This window comes from Hyalella azteca, unplaced genomic scaffold, assembly GCF_000764305.2.
Source record: "Hyalella azteca isolate HAZT.00-mixed unplaced genomic scaffold, Hazt_2.0.2 contig5585, whole genome shotgun sequence".
NCBI lineage: Eukaryota > Metazoa > Arthropoda > Malacostraca > Amphipoda > Hyalellidae > Hyalella > Hyalella azteca.
The window spans coordinates 1,687-19,806 of NW_025935769.1; the positions used below are offsets into that span (position 1 = coordinate 1,687).

General features: G+C 37.6%; 1 non-coding gene across 1 annotated transcript; it reads right to left on the reverse strand.

Moving 5' to 3' along the window:
• Nucleotides 1–9,471: 9,471 nt before the first annotated feature.
• Nucleotides 9,472–10,908, reverse strand: LOC108675384. The gene is made up of 3 exons (XR_007156716.1): nucleotides 10,850–10,908; nucleotides 9,835–9,885; nucleotides 9,472–9,521 (listed from the first exon to the last, which is right to left on the reverse strand). It is a non-coding gene; the product is annotated as an uncharacterized LOC108675384 (transcript).
• Nucleotides 10,909–18,120: the final 7,212 nt, after the last annotated feature.

Consider the following 18,120-nt stretch of genomic DNA (forward strand, 5'->3'; position numbering starts at 1 on the left):
CGGCATGTGACAAATACATACCTGCAGTAATACTTCGCAGAGTTTGTTGTGCATGGCTTAGGCATTTAATTCCTGAAACTCAGATCTCCAGTCAATTTCGAGGAGTTTGTTCCCAATGGCCTCCCAGTCTGTTCTTCAATGATGAAAATTTAGCCCAGCTAGCCCCTCTCAAGTCTTGGCTAGGTTCCCCTCTCAATTGTGTTCTTGACCACCACTGGTCAATGGTCAGACAGTGTGGTCTCCTCAACACGAATATCAGCAACCAGTTCTTCATTGCTGGTGAAGAATAGATCCAGGATATTATGTTCTCTTGTTGGCACCAGAACCTGTTGGCTTAGCAAGTGCTCCCTAGCAAATCAAAGCAGTTGTGTTGCCTGGTTTCTGGTTTGATTTCTGCGCCGTTCTGCACAGTCCAAGTTTGGCCATCATATGTGTGGTAGGTTAAAATCTCCTGCAACCACAATATTTGGGGAAGGTTAACCTAAGTTGGTCACCTCTGTTTCTATTCTCTCAAGAGTTTCATTGAATTTTTCAGGCAGGCAGTCAGGCAGTTGGTATACAATAGCTATGCATAGATGGAGATGGGGGATGTATAGCATAACATGTTCCACATATCCATTGGAGCCTAAATGCAGGGGAACTGTTTTTGCCACTAGGAAGTTTCTGAGGTAGACTAAAACGCTTCCTTTTCTTCTCCCTTCTTTTCAATCTGCTCGGTAATGTTGAAAGCCTTTCATCTCGATTTCTCCATCTTGGATATCTTCTCTTAGGTGTGACTTGGTTAAGGCAAGCATGATTATTCCTCCTGTCTCAGCAATTTCTTTAAGTACGCCGATCTTGTGGCATTTTCTTCTTGGGAAGAGCCCCTCTATGTTAGCTGTCATGATGCTAGATTCTTCCCTTCTTTGTGTCCTTAGTTGCTGTAACACTGCACTGCCAGGGGTCTATGGCTCTGCAGCTGTTGTGTTTGTTGATGTGATTTCTGCTGTTGTTCATGCAGTTTCAACAGTTGTTGCATTTGTTGCTGAATCTGATCTACTTGCCTCTGCAGGTCTAAAAAATTGCTGTGCCTGATATTGAGCTCTCTGTGTGGTTCTCCACTCCAGTAGGATGGGATGTCTGGTGTGGTAATTTTAGGGATTGCCCTGTTGTATTTCTGATTACAATAGATTTGCCCTTCCCAGAAAGGAGTTTTCAACATAGGTATGCACTTTTTTCTGAAATTTAAAATTTGGCAGTAGAGTCTATCTGGTGTTCAGGGGATGAAGTATCAAAATCCTGTCTCCCTTTGGTATCTCTTCCTGCCTGCGGGCTGAGTCTAAGGCGATGAAAGCAACAGTTACCGTCAACCGGGGCAACTCGGGACTGGCGGGGCAACTCGGGACTGGCGGGGCAACTCGGGACGCACCTCTGACACGTCGTAAAACAGTCATAGTAGCGAAACTAATTGGAATATTGCTAAACTAAATATAGTGGCCTAAACAACAATCTACAATGAAAGAGGAGGACTTCAGAGTACTGTTAGTAATGGATGAGTAGGCTCTGCATGCTTCAAATATTTTAAAATGAAGTTTTATTCCCAGTGTCATGAGTAGCCCTGTTCCACAGGGCTACTTGGGACACTCTTTTTTTGCTTCTGGCACCTTACGAATAGCATATGAAATTTTTTTGAAGATGCCATTCGATAGCCCTCGCAAAGAGCTATAAAATGAGCCTAAACTTGTTTATGAAATGTTTCATCATAAGAAGTTTTTAACAAAAAAACGCTCAAAACCGTCCCAAGTAGCCCCGGTTGACAGTATCTCATTTGCAAGCTATATTTTATATAGTATTCCAGCACAATAACGGGTGGTATAATGGGCAGTATTTCCCATTTTGGCATCTACGTGGGTTTTCGCTTCCCAATGTTGAAAATTTGTGACAAATCTTAGGGTGAGGATACATACAGCTTAGTCCTTCATTTTCCCGATTGCAATTTCCCTGAAGATACTTCTGATTAAATAGGAAAAAATAAAAGAGAAATTAGTTTCTTATCGTCTCATATATTTTAAAGTTGGAGAATCAGAATGATTACTCCACCAATTTTACGTTACGATCAGATTCAGGCTCAAGATACCGGTATTCATTACTTATCGTTTTGTCAGGTGGCCGCCGAGTGGCGTTTGATTGGCACGTATGGAAAAGGTTCTCATTTTGGAAAGATTACGGCAAAAGAAAAGTACAAAGAGAGGGTTGTAATGAAACACTGATACATTTCATATTAAATTGGAAATTCAAGTTTACATCCTACATAAACAAAAATCTCTAGTACTTGAAAAATGTAATCTGACACAATCAAAAGTGAGAACCTATCAGTTTACATACATTGATAAATTGCAGTTCCATTAAGCCGTACGACCATTGCAAACAACCATATTGTACATGCACACTTTGTGGCTGTAGGTAGAGCGGCTGTACCGCTGCTGTTTTCTTGCGTCCGATTTCACAGTTGCACTTTCTTCATGGCCGTATTTCTTGCGCTATAGTGATGTCTTGCAGCCAGTCTAACCGTAGAGTTTATGATGACCGTACTTCAGAATAGTGGTGCTCGTTTTCATAGTCGATGAAAATACTCCAACTCCATGTCATACTGAGGTCGAGATGACTGTGACCATACCGCTTCTTCTGATGAAAATAGTGACGATACTATTGATGACCGTACCAATAATAATTCTTGGTGTAGAGCTAGAAACTTAGATCTTCTGATGACATGCGTTATAATTGTGGTACAACTCGTGGCTCTCTCGCATTGTCTCACGGCTGAGTTGCAGCTGTAGTGTTGATGTTGATTTTCTTGATTTGCTCACCGGACTCGTAGTTGCCTCGATAGTCTAGGTTTCTTGCGAGTCGCAACCATCAATGTTAAAAATGACAAACTGTCGGCCTCACGGCCACGGCGTTGCAAAGTCTGCTGCAGACTGTGCTCGTGACCATGATTTTTTAGAACCAACCCCCTTGGCACCAACTTTGAGGTCCTTATATACGCTAGAGTTGCGCACTGTTAAGCCTATATCCTCGAAGTGACGCCGCATTCCTCGAATGGAATGTCCCTCGTGCTGAGCTGGCAATGTTCAATGTAAATTAAACTCCTTCCAACGGTCTCGAAACCACCATGCCTTTACACACTTGCTCTATCACTTCGACTCGCATTCTTAACATCTACGCATAATACATGTTCAATATTACCTACTTTATTCACCTCCAGCAGATGTGTTTGTGACCAGAGGGAGTGGCAGCCGAGGCATTTAAATCAAAATGGCCTGTGGGAGTGTGTGTTAAGTGGGGGAGAGGAAGGGTTACCCCTTCCCCATCCTTCTCTGGGCTGCGGTCAAGGGATGGGGTGTGAATAAAGGAAAGGGAGGTGGGGTATGATTTTGGACACCATTGGGCATGCAGGAGTAGAGGTAGTAGAGGGCGGCAACACCTGGGCACTTTGGCCAAGGGAAGCGATTGCGTTAGGCCTAGTTTGAATTTCTTCAGTCTTGGCAACATCTTGCACAACTTTGGCACATTCCTTGAACCACTTCTCATTCATTATGCATTTTCTGCAGATGAATGACACCCTCATCTTTACATATCTAGCAAGTTGGTATTCTGGCAGTAGAGAGCATTCAAAGTGACAGAACAGGCTGCATGAATTACATTGCAGCGCAAATTTACCACAATTTAGTTTTTTGCATTCAAGGCATTCTCTAGATGGTTACTTGTACAAGCTTTTGTTGCCATTTTTACTGGTACGGTACTTTTTACTGTTCTCTGATATGTTCATTTACTCTCATTTATGAGATCACTGAAATAATTCACTGGTAAAAAAAATTTGCGATATTTACTCACAAATTGGGCCGATATAATGAAATTTAAATACTTAACGGGAAAAGCGAAACTTGGTAAAATGGCTTCCAATATCCACTTTGTTTTCTATACACACTCAATCATTACTGACTTCACACAGAATTTCAGACTTTTCACTGAAACACTTAGTACAAGATGCATGTACTGCCACCAACCGGCAATAGAAAAAAAGTCATATCAGGACCGGTATGACACGTCACGTCCATCCTCTGTCATGGCTCAAGCAACACCCTCATCTTTACGTATCTAGCAAGTTGGTATACCGGCAGTAGAGAGCATTCAAAGTGACAGAACAGGATGTGCATAGTAATACACTCAAACTACCAAGACAACTGAGTTATTGTGCGCCAATAATAATGGCAATAACAAACTTTATGAGGAACACCTATCAGGAACAGAAAAACTTTTTTATGTTTCTTCAAACACAACCAAAAATTTGTGCATAGTGCATAGTAATACACCAAAAAAAGTGTATAGTAGAAGTGCATAAAAATAAGTATAGTACAGTAAATAAGTAAATATAAGTAAATAAGTATAGTATTTAGTAAATAAAAATAGTAAATGCACAAAAGTTCATAGTAATACACTCAAGCTACCAAGCCAACTGAGTTATTGGCAATAATAATATAATGATGGCAATAACAAACTTGATGAGGAACACCTATCAGAAACAGAAAACTTAAACTTTTCTTCATGTTTCTTCAAACACAACCAAAATAAGAAATATTTCACTTTTAGCTGAACTCTCTAGAAACTATTGACAAGTAAAATTATACCATCAACTGGAGCTACTCAGGACGATTTTGAAAGTTTTTCATCCATAACTTCTCACCATGAAACATTTCATAAACACGTTTAGGCTCATTTCAAAGCTCTTTGCAAGGGCTATCACATGGCTTCTCCAAAAAATTCCATATGATATTTGTAAGGTGCCAAAAGCAAGAAAAGAGTGTCCCGAGTAGCTCCGTCAAATAGGGCTACTTGGGACACTTGAAATAAAACTTCATTTTAAAACATTTGAAGCATGCAGAGTGTACTCATTCATTACTAACAGTACTCTGAAGTCCTCCTCTTTCATTGTAGATGATGTAGAGGTAGAATAAATGACATTTTCTGTGATTTTTACTTGTTTTTCCTTTATTGATATGATATTGCCATATACATTAATTACTGTATTATTGATGTGATATTACCGTATCCATGAACATGCCATTGAGCATTTACAACAACCTTGTCCACTGCAAGCTTCATATCAGCAGCCTTATAGCATTTTTTCTGTATCTGTAAGCTTACAGGACGGCTTGTAATTTCGCACCATTTAATTGGGTTAAGTGAATTTGCTATAAAAAAAGATCGTGAAAAACATCTGAAACAGAAAGGAATGTTTTAGTAACAACCATCTTATGTTTTGGAGAAATAAATCATAGTTTAGGTCAATTACTTTTCATTCTATGATGCCTGGTGCACAATTCTATATAGGACATTCTATGCACAATTTTGTGATGACCGATGATGCACTAATTTTTTGATAAGTGAAATTTTTTTTGCTGAGCGAGGTAAATGTAATCAATATTCTTTGTTTTTAATCAATTTTTTTCTTAACCGGAGCCTTTGCTTACTGAGGTTCTACTGTAAATGCATTTTTGGGGGTGTCCCGAGTAGCCCTGCTGTGCGGAAATGGCTGCCATTTTTTTTGGGATTGAGGTATGTAAATTCTGCAAATAAAGTTTTCAAGCCGACACCTGGGTGCAACTTTTAAGTAAGTAAAATTTTTTAATACGGCAAATATTTTTTTTTACTACAGACCTTAGCAGAAGTAACTTTTCAAAATAGCATTTTTCACAAGTTTTTTCATGAATTTTCCAAAGCTAGTAAATTTAGTATTTTCTGACTTCCTTTATACTACATAGATAGGAAAAATGTTGACGTTTATGCCACTATATTTAGTTTTGCAGTATTCCAATTAGTTTTGCTACTAAAACAGTTTTACGCCGTGTTGGAGGACTCTCCCAAGTTACCCCGCCAGTCCTGAGTAGCCCCGGTTGACGGTAGTGCGCAATTTTTATGTAAGTAAAATTTTTCAATAAGACATATTTTTTCTGCTACAGACCTTATCAGAGGTACTTTTTCCAAATCTCACTTTTCACACTTTTTCCAGGGACTTTGTAGAGGTAATAAACGTATGATTTCTCAACTTGCTTTATGCTGCATAGACAGTAAAAATGTTGAACTTTACATCACTATTTTTAGTTTTGCAATATTTTAATTAGTTAAGCTGCTACAACATTTCTACAAAATGTTGGAGGACTGTCCCTTTTTACCCCGCCCATCCCTTTTTACCCTGTTTGTTATTGTTATTCATGGTTTAGTATGAATGTACTACATCAAATTGGAATATAAACTTGTTGCCTTTAGTGTGTACTATGTTATGTGTGTGAATTGTATGTTTTTTGGTTTAGAGGCATCAAGTGTTACAATACATTGTACATTGATAGCTAGCAGCTTAGCTAATTCTTATAACAATGCTAAATATTGCTGACCGGCTTGACCCTGTAATTAAAAAAGGTTATTTATTTACTTATTTATATTACTTATTTCTTATTTACTTGAAGTTTAATAAACATGAAATCTCTATTAAAAAGTTAGATTTTGTTGGTCATCAGTTCATAAAAACTCCGCGAGTCAAATCAACAATAATAATATTTAAGACATGTCCGAGTCCGGGTTACTTCTGACATTCCGCTTACCGGATACAGAACATATGGTAATCGTAAACTGCGGCTGTTAAAGACACAAAATGTAAACAAGCGGTTTGCGGTGATGCCATATGCTTGAAGAAAATTTCTCTAAAATAAAGTTCTAAATTTCTCATTCACCAAATTTCCGTGTCAAGAAAAATTACATAGTATTGAAGGATAATTAAAGGCATAGCTGGCTGCTGAGGCATACTGTACAGTCTGTACCTACTGATTATTTTGTCTGCTCCTTGGCAAACTGCTCTTGTGGTGAAGTTGCACGGTGTAGAATTGATTGATGGCTGGAATTGCGTGAACACCTGCATAAAGAGGAAATATTTAGATAATTTTGCGCAAACTGCGAAGACCTATGACTTCCAAAAACTCATAATGCGCGGGAAAATTCCCACAAAAACATACATCATCCTGAGTCCTGACTCCTGAGTGTGAAGTGTTGAGGATGCAGACTTGCAGTTGCAGAAGAGCTGGTGTTACTGTCAGGCCATCTGAATCAGACATTGACAACCTGCCCCCCTGGGCTGGGACCGCCAGGTGGGCGGCCTAGGCTTACTTACAGGCCAGTTACGGCACTTCTGAGCAACATCTAGGTAGTGTGGCAAACCAGTGATTTTTTAGAATCAGTTCATTTTTCATTTTCTCATTTACCCAAGATTTAAGCTAATATCTTATGTATGATGCTGCCTGTATCAATAATCAATGATACTTTTCTGGTCTACTTATAGGACTTGAAGGCTGAAGCTGAAGGAGAATCTAAAAAACTCTCTGCTAGACCTAGTATGGAATATATCTACTTGGCGAGCCGCGACTGAATTTTTCGAGCCGTGGTTTTATGGATTTGCCAGCCGTGATTCCATTTCTACGAGCCGTGATTCTATTTCACCGAGCCGTGAATTCCATATCTCGGCCATGAAAAGCCATTTACGAGGTGCGAAATAATATATTTACATCACTGAATTTACATTTTGATTTGAGGATTGACGATGAAATATAAATATTCTGTGAATATAAATATCATCAATGTAGTGAATAATTACTGAAGCACATTTGTTTTGGAATAGAAAAAGAAACATAAAATCATTCGATTTCCTAATGTTTATTCATTGAAATAATATTGATTTAAATTTGCTTTATCCAGCGCAAAACAAGTTAAAGAGACCGTTCAAAGTGCGCGCGAAAATAAGTATACCTGCTAAACAATGCAACTTCAATGAACATATACCAATATTAAGGTTTAAAGTGGAATCCCATAAATATTTTGAAAATTTTCAAAAATTTTTAATAATTAACAATTTTTTTAAACTCTTATCGCTATAATTCGTCTCGACAGGATACTAAAATTTAGGGCCTTGTGTTATAAAATTAATGTAAAGAAAAAAATCGTCGCTGTATCGAAATTAATTCGTAATTGATATAGATGTATTCATTTTCCTAATGCGCGTACTGAAAATTATAATACAATTTAATCTATAGGCTATCATTTTGTTACTTCTTTGCTCAATTGGAATAAAAAAGATTATTTCCATAAAATTATCTACAAATAAATTGACCTTTTAATATCAACAATGTGCATGTCGCATTTTTACATTTAACATCAAAATGCAAACTATTATTAATGTTGTAATTTTCTCCAGGCGATTTCTCATGCGATGTTAGAGTCATAGAAGCAGAAAAATTCACAGATATCCACCGCAATTTTTTAGAACAACCCCTATACTCAATTTCTTGTGCACTCATTTTTAAAGTAGTAATTTAATTACCATTCCTTTTAAGATAGGCCGGATTTTATAATGTGCTGACATACAAGGTCGGCTCGCTGCCAGTGTAGCGAGCAGAAGTATTTCCGTAGAGCCAGGAGTATTGGGGACAGTGGCAACAAAGGGCGGAGGGCAGAGGGCAGTTCAGTGGCCACCGAAGGCATATCAGTGGCCAACTAAGACAGTTCAGTGGCAACCGAGGGCAATTCAGTGGCTACCGAGGGCTTTTCAGTGGATACCGACATCATACCGTTATCAGTTCAGTGGCCACTGAAGGCGCATCAGTGGCTACCAAAGGCAGTTCAGTGGCCACCGAGGGCAGTTCATTGGCAACCGAGGGTAGTTCAGTGGCTACCGAGGTCAGTTCAGTTTCCAGCAAGGACAGTTCAGTGGCCACCGAGGACAGTTCAGTGGACACCGCGGTCAGCTCAGCGGTCACCGCTGGCCAAGTTGATTTTCCTAACAAAGTCGCCCATGCGGTTGTCCAGTAGCAGGTAACTCACGCACTTCGGGAACATCTCGTTGCGGAAGCAGTTTGATCTGGTGAAGTGCAGTGCGTCAGAAATTAGGTAGGAGAGTTAAGAATGGCATATATGCCGCAAAGTTACTTGTACTGCGTAGAAATCTATTCAGCAAGTCATTTTTTGAATAAATTGAATATTACTTTTCTTAGATGTACCAGAACAGCAACCGGTACCGTAAATTCAGTGACTTTTAATTCCGAATGACTTTTAATTCCTTGTTAAATACATGGTGCCCTTGCTATAATTTTGATGAACATACATTCTTGGAAAAGGAATGTTATAAAAGAATAGGAATAATTCTCGTATATCGAGCAAACCCGAACCAAAGTGGTTGTATATGTATTCATACAGTCTGAGCTGCTGAACACGTACAGATCCCCCTGAAAAGATTGTAGAATCCTCACACACACGCGACAATTCCGTGACTTAAGACTATAGGTTATTGTAGTCACTCACTTGCAGCTGCTGAACACGTAGATCTCCATGAAGAGATTGTAGCAATCCTCACACACACGCGACAGAGCGCAGCTCAAGGAGGCGAACTCCATGCGGGTGTTGGGCCTGAGTGTGATCGCTGCAGCTCCTGACTGCACCAACTGAAACATAACAAAGTTGGCCTGCGGACGAGCTTCATTGTACCGACCTGAGACTGCAACAACGCCAATAACATTGAGCATTTGTGGATGTGAAGTTATTATTGAAAAGCTTGCATCTAGTCAAATGGGCATCTCGATTCTATCTATATATGTGTTAGATTGATTGAAATTTCATAATTATCTATATTGAGACATGAGATACGTCAAGGCATAAATATGAAAATATTGGTTCGTATAAAACTTAGATATTACAAAAATATTTAAATTAGTGATTTAGATTCTGCAGAAAAACCAACAACAAGAAGATGCTCACCAGAAGTAGAATCACTGCTGCTGTGCTCACAAAAGAATGATGGACATCTTCCTGCACAGATAATATCAAATATTATGCTAAATGACATACACCAAGCGACTTGTGGCTCAGTTAATCATGCAATAAGTACGTTTAATTTGTTATCAACATTTAACAGATGACATCAAACATTATGCAGCTTAACTTCAGTGTCTTCGCTGTTATACGGAACTCGGGCTTGGTCGTGATGTCATGGTTATAAAGAATAACTAATCTATCAACGTGAACTAATAAAATCATAAACAAATCTAATATCTGCCAACAAAATATGCTAAATATTTTCCTATGCATTATTTTACTCATTTAACTTTCATTAAAATAAACTTAGCATTGAATGTAAGAAATTTACTGGAGCAAATTTTATAAATACTGAATAATTGATCAATATGTATTATTGAAGAAACCCTTGAGCAAATTCGGAACAGAATACATACGAGAGCAGGTCTATATTGCGACTTAATTACAGTCTACTATGCCAAACTATCACTATTAACTAAATAATCAATCAGTAGAATAGACACTTCAGTAAGTCGTGAACAGAATTTGCGTCTTATAAATTGAAAACAGTAAATTTAACGTCAGAATTATGGTCATTTTGACGGCCTCGAGTTCACTTTATTTCCAACTAACTTAGCGCACCAACATTTATTTAATTGAACTGGGAATGATTATACAACTAAATCCATCATTAGATCTCTAGTGGCTAAACTAATTAACTCATTTTGATTTTCCAATGATTAATTAAGGAGAGGTTGAAAGACAGTAAGGAGGAAAGTTCGAAAGCAACGAATTATAATTGGATAATTGTTAATCTCTCTTGGATAATTGTTAATCTCTTACAAATTAAACTGTAAAAAATGTGCAAAAAAGCTACGAGGTACAAGAATAGGACGAGATAATCAAACCTTATTGATACTAGTATCTAAAGTATCAATGTATTACATATATCTACTTTAGTTAATGAAACGGTGCTCACCGAAAGTTTGACCATTTCCTCGTGCAGTCTACGAACCTGTAGAATGTATACCAACTTCGTCAAACCTCGTCGTTGACTCGTGAGAGTAATCGAGCTGACATGGCATTATATAGCCAAGCGTTTACGGGAATAGGCGGGGTCAGGCCTAGACATTACCGACATGCAAACTGATTTCCTTTGGGCTTCACAGCGGGAGGTGCAATTTTTTGAATTCATCCGTTGAGTGATCAAAAGATTACTTCGAAAGAAACACACGCCAGCGATTCCCCTACAAAAATCTTACACTCGAACATTGTGCAAATTTCTTTTTTACATTACAGTTATCAGCTGTCAGAGTATTGCTTCACTAAGAAAATGTGCTTAGCTTTAATTACATTTCTGTATCGTCCACCTTATCCTCTAACTTTTTCCAAATGAAGTTGAAAAATCAAGTCAATATAATGTGGGATGACCGGAAAAACGTCGCGACAAACAAGGTCATGCTGAAATGACAGCGTAAACTGAGAGAAATTAAGTGACCATTGCGATCAGTCATTCGATCATATAATATTATGCCGGGCCAAACTGGGTGAGGATGAGCCCCACAAGGCAATAAGTACATCAATATTTGGACATTTGGAGAATGACCCTCAAATTTAGACAATGATCATCTTTGTGTTTATACTTTAAATCAAACAAATGTCTTCATTTGATGGCATCATGTTCCTACGTCGGTGCCATCGACCTAGTGAGAACTTTCCCTAAAACTGTAAGTATATATATAGTATATAAGTTTATATTAGTGGCAGATTATATTGCCATTTCCTCGTCGTTCAACTTGATGCTCCTCCTTACAATGTTGCTGCGTTCAGACTTAGCGCGACCTCAACACCTGTGGTTTCCAAAGGAACGAAGAATAAATTGTTTAAAGTAAGTAAACATAACATAACATAGTGATCTCGGCGCTGAAGTGTAGGACTGATGTGGCCTGTCGCCGATTCTTTTTCTTGTCGTGCCTTGTTCACAGAAGATCTAATAAAATCGTGTCATTTGACTGGATCTTTTCGTGACTGACGATAGTTTGAAGTAGCTACTAGACTTCCACCGAGTTCGATAAGGTGCTAGGCATTTCAAATCTGAACATATATTTTTCCATAGCTTTATCTAGTCTGTTCTTGAACGCGTTCATACTTGGAGCAGCTTCTGGCAAATCGTTTATAAAAGCAACGAACAAAATAGGCCCAAGAACGCTTCCTTGTGGCACGCCACTGCGCACTGATGCCCAGTCTGACACGGTTCAGTTAATTAATACTGACACGTTGTCGTCTACCTACTAGAAAATCTCTGATCCATTGGAGTACGTTTCCCTCAATTCCCAAAGACTTCACTTTACGCAGCAGCCGCTCATGCGGAACACTGTCAAATGCTTTGGTAAAATCGAGGTACACTAGTAGGAGTAGCAAACGAAATGATTCAGAATTGACAAATTTAAGGATATAAGTGTCGTGTAACAATCAAATTAATGACAAAATATGCTAGTATGATCAAAAAATAAATTTGGGCGAGTGTTTCACGCAAGAACACATGAAATTTTCACTGATACACTTGATTATGTGCAGGGGTTCGGGGTATGTTTAGAGCTGCCAAATACGTTACAATTTCAGCTTGTGCAATCTCAACTACAGTCGCCATACAAGTTTCGCCTCAAGAGACTGTCGTTATAGCAGTTACATACATAACGATCTAGTTGGGCAAATCAGATCGCTCTACCAATGCATATAATAGTAATTCAGCGGTCACGTACACACTAACATATAAAAGCAGCCTGAATTGTCCAAGATTTTTTCTCCAGCGTAGTGACAGTTTCAACAAAGTACCATTAAAAGAAAGATATTATCAGTTCTCTGTAAAATATTGTGTAAATACAGATGTCACGCATCGATATCGACTTTAAATTGATATAAGATTCTTCATTTTGTTTGAGCTGCAACTAAAACATTCAAGTTAAAACTCTGTCTTTCTCAAAAATAATAAGTGAATAAACGAGATATTCCGTACGAGTATAAGAGCATTTTTGCAAATTTTTACCATAGATCTTAAATTAAAATCTGCTGTACACTTGCTTTATAATTCATATTAAATTCAAGCATAATGACGTACAACATGATTTTCTTACAAACCGACAGTCGCTTTTAAGTGTGTACTTGCACTAATTTTCCCAATGTACAGATTAATATATTTGATATAATTCATTTCCGAACATTTTACAAATGTTTTCAATCCTCGCACTAGTATTTCTCTTGAATGTCATAATTAATTTATTAAACCTTCAAACTCGTGATAACGACCTCTGTAACAATATCTTACTAAATTATCTTGATCTCGATTGCTGATTTCGGATTTCATAAATTTCATTATTAAACCACTATAAAAATATCCAGTCAGTTAATCATCAATTTTTGAGCAGGAATAACACTCGTATAATTCCTGAATGATAAAAAAATTTAGTAAATGTTTTAATAATTTTATGTTTAATCGTACCAGCAAATATTGTGAATTTTGTTAAGAGCGCGAGTGGAGAACCGTTTTCCCATGGTTGAATTATTATATGTATTAATTCAACCATGCATTTGCCAATCGCGCATTAGTTAGTCATTTTCTGAACGACGCGTGGGGTGAACATCTTATATAGGGCGTGCTGATCAGCGGATTCTTTCTTTAGCCCGACTTTCTTCAAAAAATGACTGAAACTTAAGATTCTTCACTCACCCTACGTGATATAAAATTGCATCGATCAATTAAGGAAGAGAGACGGCAAAATCTTATTCATTTCCAACCACTGTTAAGTAAAACCTAACCCTCCTCCAAAAGCTTCATGCATTGCCAAGACTCAGCTTTAAAGTATCCGTGCCCAAACTGCCTTGGATGCGTGCCCCAACTGCCCCTCTATATTCTTGAGGTGTCATAAGTATCCTGGATGCGTGCCCCAATTAGGGAATATCCCTACCCGGTATGTATCCTGGATACGCGCCCCAATATTAGTGATGTCCGCCTGCAAACACGCACACAAACCAATTTGACAAACGCATATTAGATTTATGGTTCAATATTGAGGAATTTCCGGAAAATTACATAGTTCTGTTATTTCTTAGCGTGTGTCTCGGTGGGGCTTGTATGTGTTCCTCACGTCATGCAGCTGCTCTTTGTATTTGTTTTCTGTTTGATTATTGAAGCATAAGTTAGGAAGGTTCGCACTTCTCACTATGGTGATCGCGACGTAGCTCCTTATATTTTGATATATTGAAGTATCATTACAACCCCTATCTTTCACTATGGTTCAATAAAGAGCTTTTCTATAATTCATAAATATTAGAACTAAACAGACAAAAAATTTACGTATTTAACTTCGTCAAATTATAGCTAATCTTATGGACAATGACATTGTTCAGAGTGGCGAGTAACGTACCAACATCAGCATTAAATTTTTTCAACAAATCTTCTACCATAAAATAAGTTTATGGTAGTTATTCATATATACATATAAGTTAAAACAAAAATGGGTGCTGAAGTCGCGTGGTGTGTGTTGCAGGATGCGTGGCGCCCTACTACTACCTGCTGGAGCGCTGGGGCGACGCGGCGCTGCGAGACGCGACGTTCGTGCCGCTGTTGAGCCTCATGCTGCTCGTCGCGCTGTACACCGTCGCCTACGGCTGCGTACCCAACGTTCTGCTCGGTATTAATTCTACTGAAGGATAAAAATTTTACCATTTATTTTCTTCAAAGTTTTAAGATTTTTATGTTGTGAAGGCTGTTGGTTGAGTGCACCCAAATGAAAGGTGAATAAACATCGGTAATCATAAGTTCCGAGATTGGTCATGATAATCAATTTCTCCCATCGTTTTTTGTTTACTTATATTTTTCGTACAATTTGTTTATACAAATGATAATATCGGTATTATTAATTATTTCATACAAATTTTTAGTCCAATCCCAGGAAGCATGAATAATTCAATTTACAATGCTTCTTTCGGCCACTTGAGATCAAAGTAGAGAATTTTTGTTGCTGAGTAATAATAATCCTTTTCCAGTTTGAATTTAATTAAATTTTTTGATTTATTGCTCAAAACTGTTGTTTATTCTGCACTATATGTTATGTTCGCTATCATACATTTAAGTTGGCTATCACCTTAACAGTATGGAACAGTTGCCGTTGAATAACTAAAGTTAAGGCTGATTCAATACATACTTGATAAGGGTTTTTATGGGGCTGGCTGGCTATATCCTCTCACTAATTTTCGTTATATTTTAAACAGATTTGAGATATCTTGCTGCATGCACGAGAAAGGGTGACAGAAAGAACCTTTTGCCTTAATTTAACGCGCCTTTATATTCAATTCTTACGTTATTGATTAATAAACGATTGATATGTACGCATATATAATTTTATTTACAGACGCGCATGAGGCTATTCTTTGAATCATTGTATAGCCACTTAATTTTAAATGGAAAATTCGCTACTTTGATGCTATAAATATAAGCCCAACTTGTTTGTAGGCGCAGCTTCACACCTACGGCATATTTTGAAATTTTTTTTTCTTAAATCATACGGAGGATGAAACCGCTGCCGTCCGAGCCTCTTTGAAGCACCCACACGACAGCGTGGACAACGCTCAGCGATGTTCTTATGAAGTTCTGCAACATTGAAACATCAAACATCACTCAATTGAATCAGCTCCCTGTGACATTAAGGGCGCAAACTTTGCGGTAAAAAGGGAATTTTCCGATGATTGACCGGTGATGAAGGGAGCACAATTGCTGCTATTTATGGGACACATTAAATAAAGCAGATTGCTGGCTCATGCATATGCGCAGAGAGCAGACACGTGCAGAAAAGATTTGAGTGCCTCACTCCGTTTGCCCCGTGACAGGTGCACTGGTTTATAATCATTGCACATGAAGAGTTCTTGTATATGCATAGTGAAATTATTGTTGTGAATTATGGCGTAACGTTTGTACTGAGTATTTATATAACGATATTAACTAATAAATTAAACGTGTCAGAATTTTTTTTCCTTGCAAATCAAAATCAATTCTAATTATCCATTATTGGATATCTGGCCGCGTTGATTTCTCGCTTACTATTATTAGTCAAAAAGAAGGAAATTTTGTGCTCAATAAAATGATAAATCATTTATATGTTTTAATAGTGGTTATTATTAATCAATTGAAGTGCTTGATGGATTAGGATCGAAACGGTCCGTTCCACTTCATTGATATTTTCATAACTTTAGTAGATGTTTTGGCTCGAATCATCCCGACAACTCTATTAAGTATTCTCGATAACTAAATCATGATATGTCGACAAATATATGAGTCAACTCTCTCGAAAACTATACGAGTCATTTCGATAACTATATAAGTCAATTCAACTATATGCACGAATAAATATTACTTTAGAAAATATTGTTTTTGGACTGGTTGCAGCAGGGATGTTTCTCTCAACTGCTTGGGAGCTTGTCACGGTAGTTAATGAACTGAAGAATATGAAAGTTTTCACATTTTTATATTAATAAGCGAGATTGTACTCGAAGACCCGCTTTTCCATAATTCCTTATGAACACTCAAATTAAAAATTCATGAGGATAAACTATTAATTAATACTTCTTTACGTGAGTAAAATATGTCGTCAGATTCTGTGCCGCACGCTATAATTTTCTGTGGTAAATTCTGTGCAGCATTTCACTTCGTGTTGCGCAGGCGGGTTTTCTATCATTTTCCAACGTATTTGTTTGACTGCGGTGACACAATATTTGATATTTATTTTACAATAATAGACTGAAGTAACGACTTTAATATTAATTTAATGCGCCAAGGCTTACTTATAAATATATTCTCCTGTAGTGCTTACGGTAATGAAGAGAAGATTAAAATGAACAAGATGTTATCTTTTCCACAATCATTTCGGATGCTAGAAAAGAAGAAATTAATTACTTTAAATTAATTGTCATAATGCAGCATTCAATTATTCAGACACAATAACATTTAACTTAGAATGATGTGTTGGACCAAAACCATTAACGTTTACTGAACATCATTAGTAACTAGCAGTCTATCTCCAATTATGCCTACAAATTTATTACGCACCTTTTGATTATCATACGAATAGGCTGCACGAATTTCGCATGAGGTAAATTGAAGTAAAGAAATTTTTTTCTTGATTCTAATGAGTCCGCGAATATACGAGAACATCTCTCAGACTATTGCAAGCTAGAAGCAGTTCCATGACATATCCTATATATAGAAGCCGATGTCGTTTATGTCTTCTTCATCATAGAATAATGAATGTAATATATGATTAAGAATAATGCTTTCAATGGCCGTGATGACGCGATCAATACTCAACTGTATTTTGTACCCGCCGTACATTTCTTATGTTGCCCTTTGCACTCAGACGATGCACGATGATATGACATCTAGCTAGACCAACAATTCTCGTATTTTGAATGTATTTTTTAGGGAACGATGATTCGTATTGATGAGCTCATATGCAACAAGGAACGACGGGGGTTTAAGAAATCGATAATTTTGTATCTCTTTAGCACTTACCATTCCACTGCAACTCACATCGCTGCTAGTTTTTAACCGTGGCTGGAGGAGATCTTGCTTCCAGTGATGTACACTGTATATAGCGAACATACAATTTCCACGTAGCAGCGTTCCTGAACGAAGAAACTGCCTTTGATGGAAGAAGCTTCAGAATTTATGTCAGGCAAGTGACCTTGTGCATTTTCTGAAACGTGTGTTATCATTTTAGCCTTCCTTTGTGTAACTATGAGTTTGTGCTCCATTCTAATGACACGTACTATGAATACAAATCAAGGCTTTCAATGGTCCCTGATTTAGACCTGTGATCATTGGGCGAAATTAATTTCTCATTACAGGTTGTTGGAAATTTCCTTATTATTTTTTTATAAAATTTTGGAGTTTTTTTTTCTCCATACCTTTTGATAGGCATGGGCTGGTAGATAGAAGAGTGGGCATTGTAACTTAATGGTGAAAGCTCCGATGTTCTTGTACGCACTACGGCAGTCTGTATTTACCGCCATACCTTCTTAATTCTATTTTTTTAGAGTGATCACTCTCAGTTTTCGTTGTGTTTATTTAAGTTTAAATGCATGTTCGCTCTTCCTTTACTTAGGAGGCAGACACCGACTTAATCTTGGGCATTGCCCTTCACTGTGGTATGACTTACCTTAATTGGCCGTAGGCTTATAAACTTAAATTGAATTTCT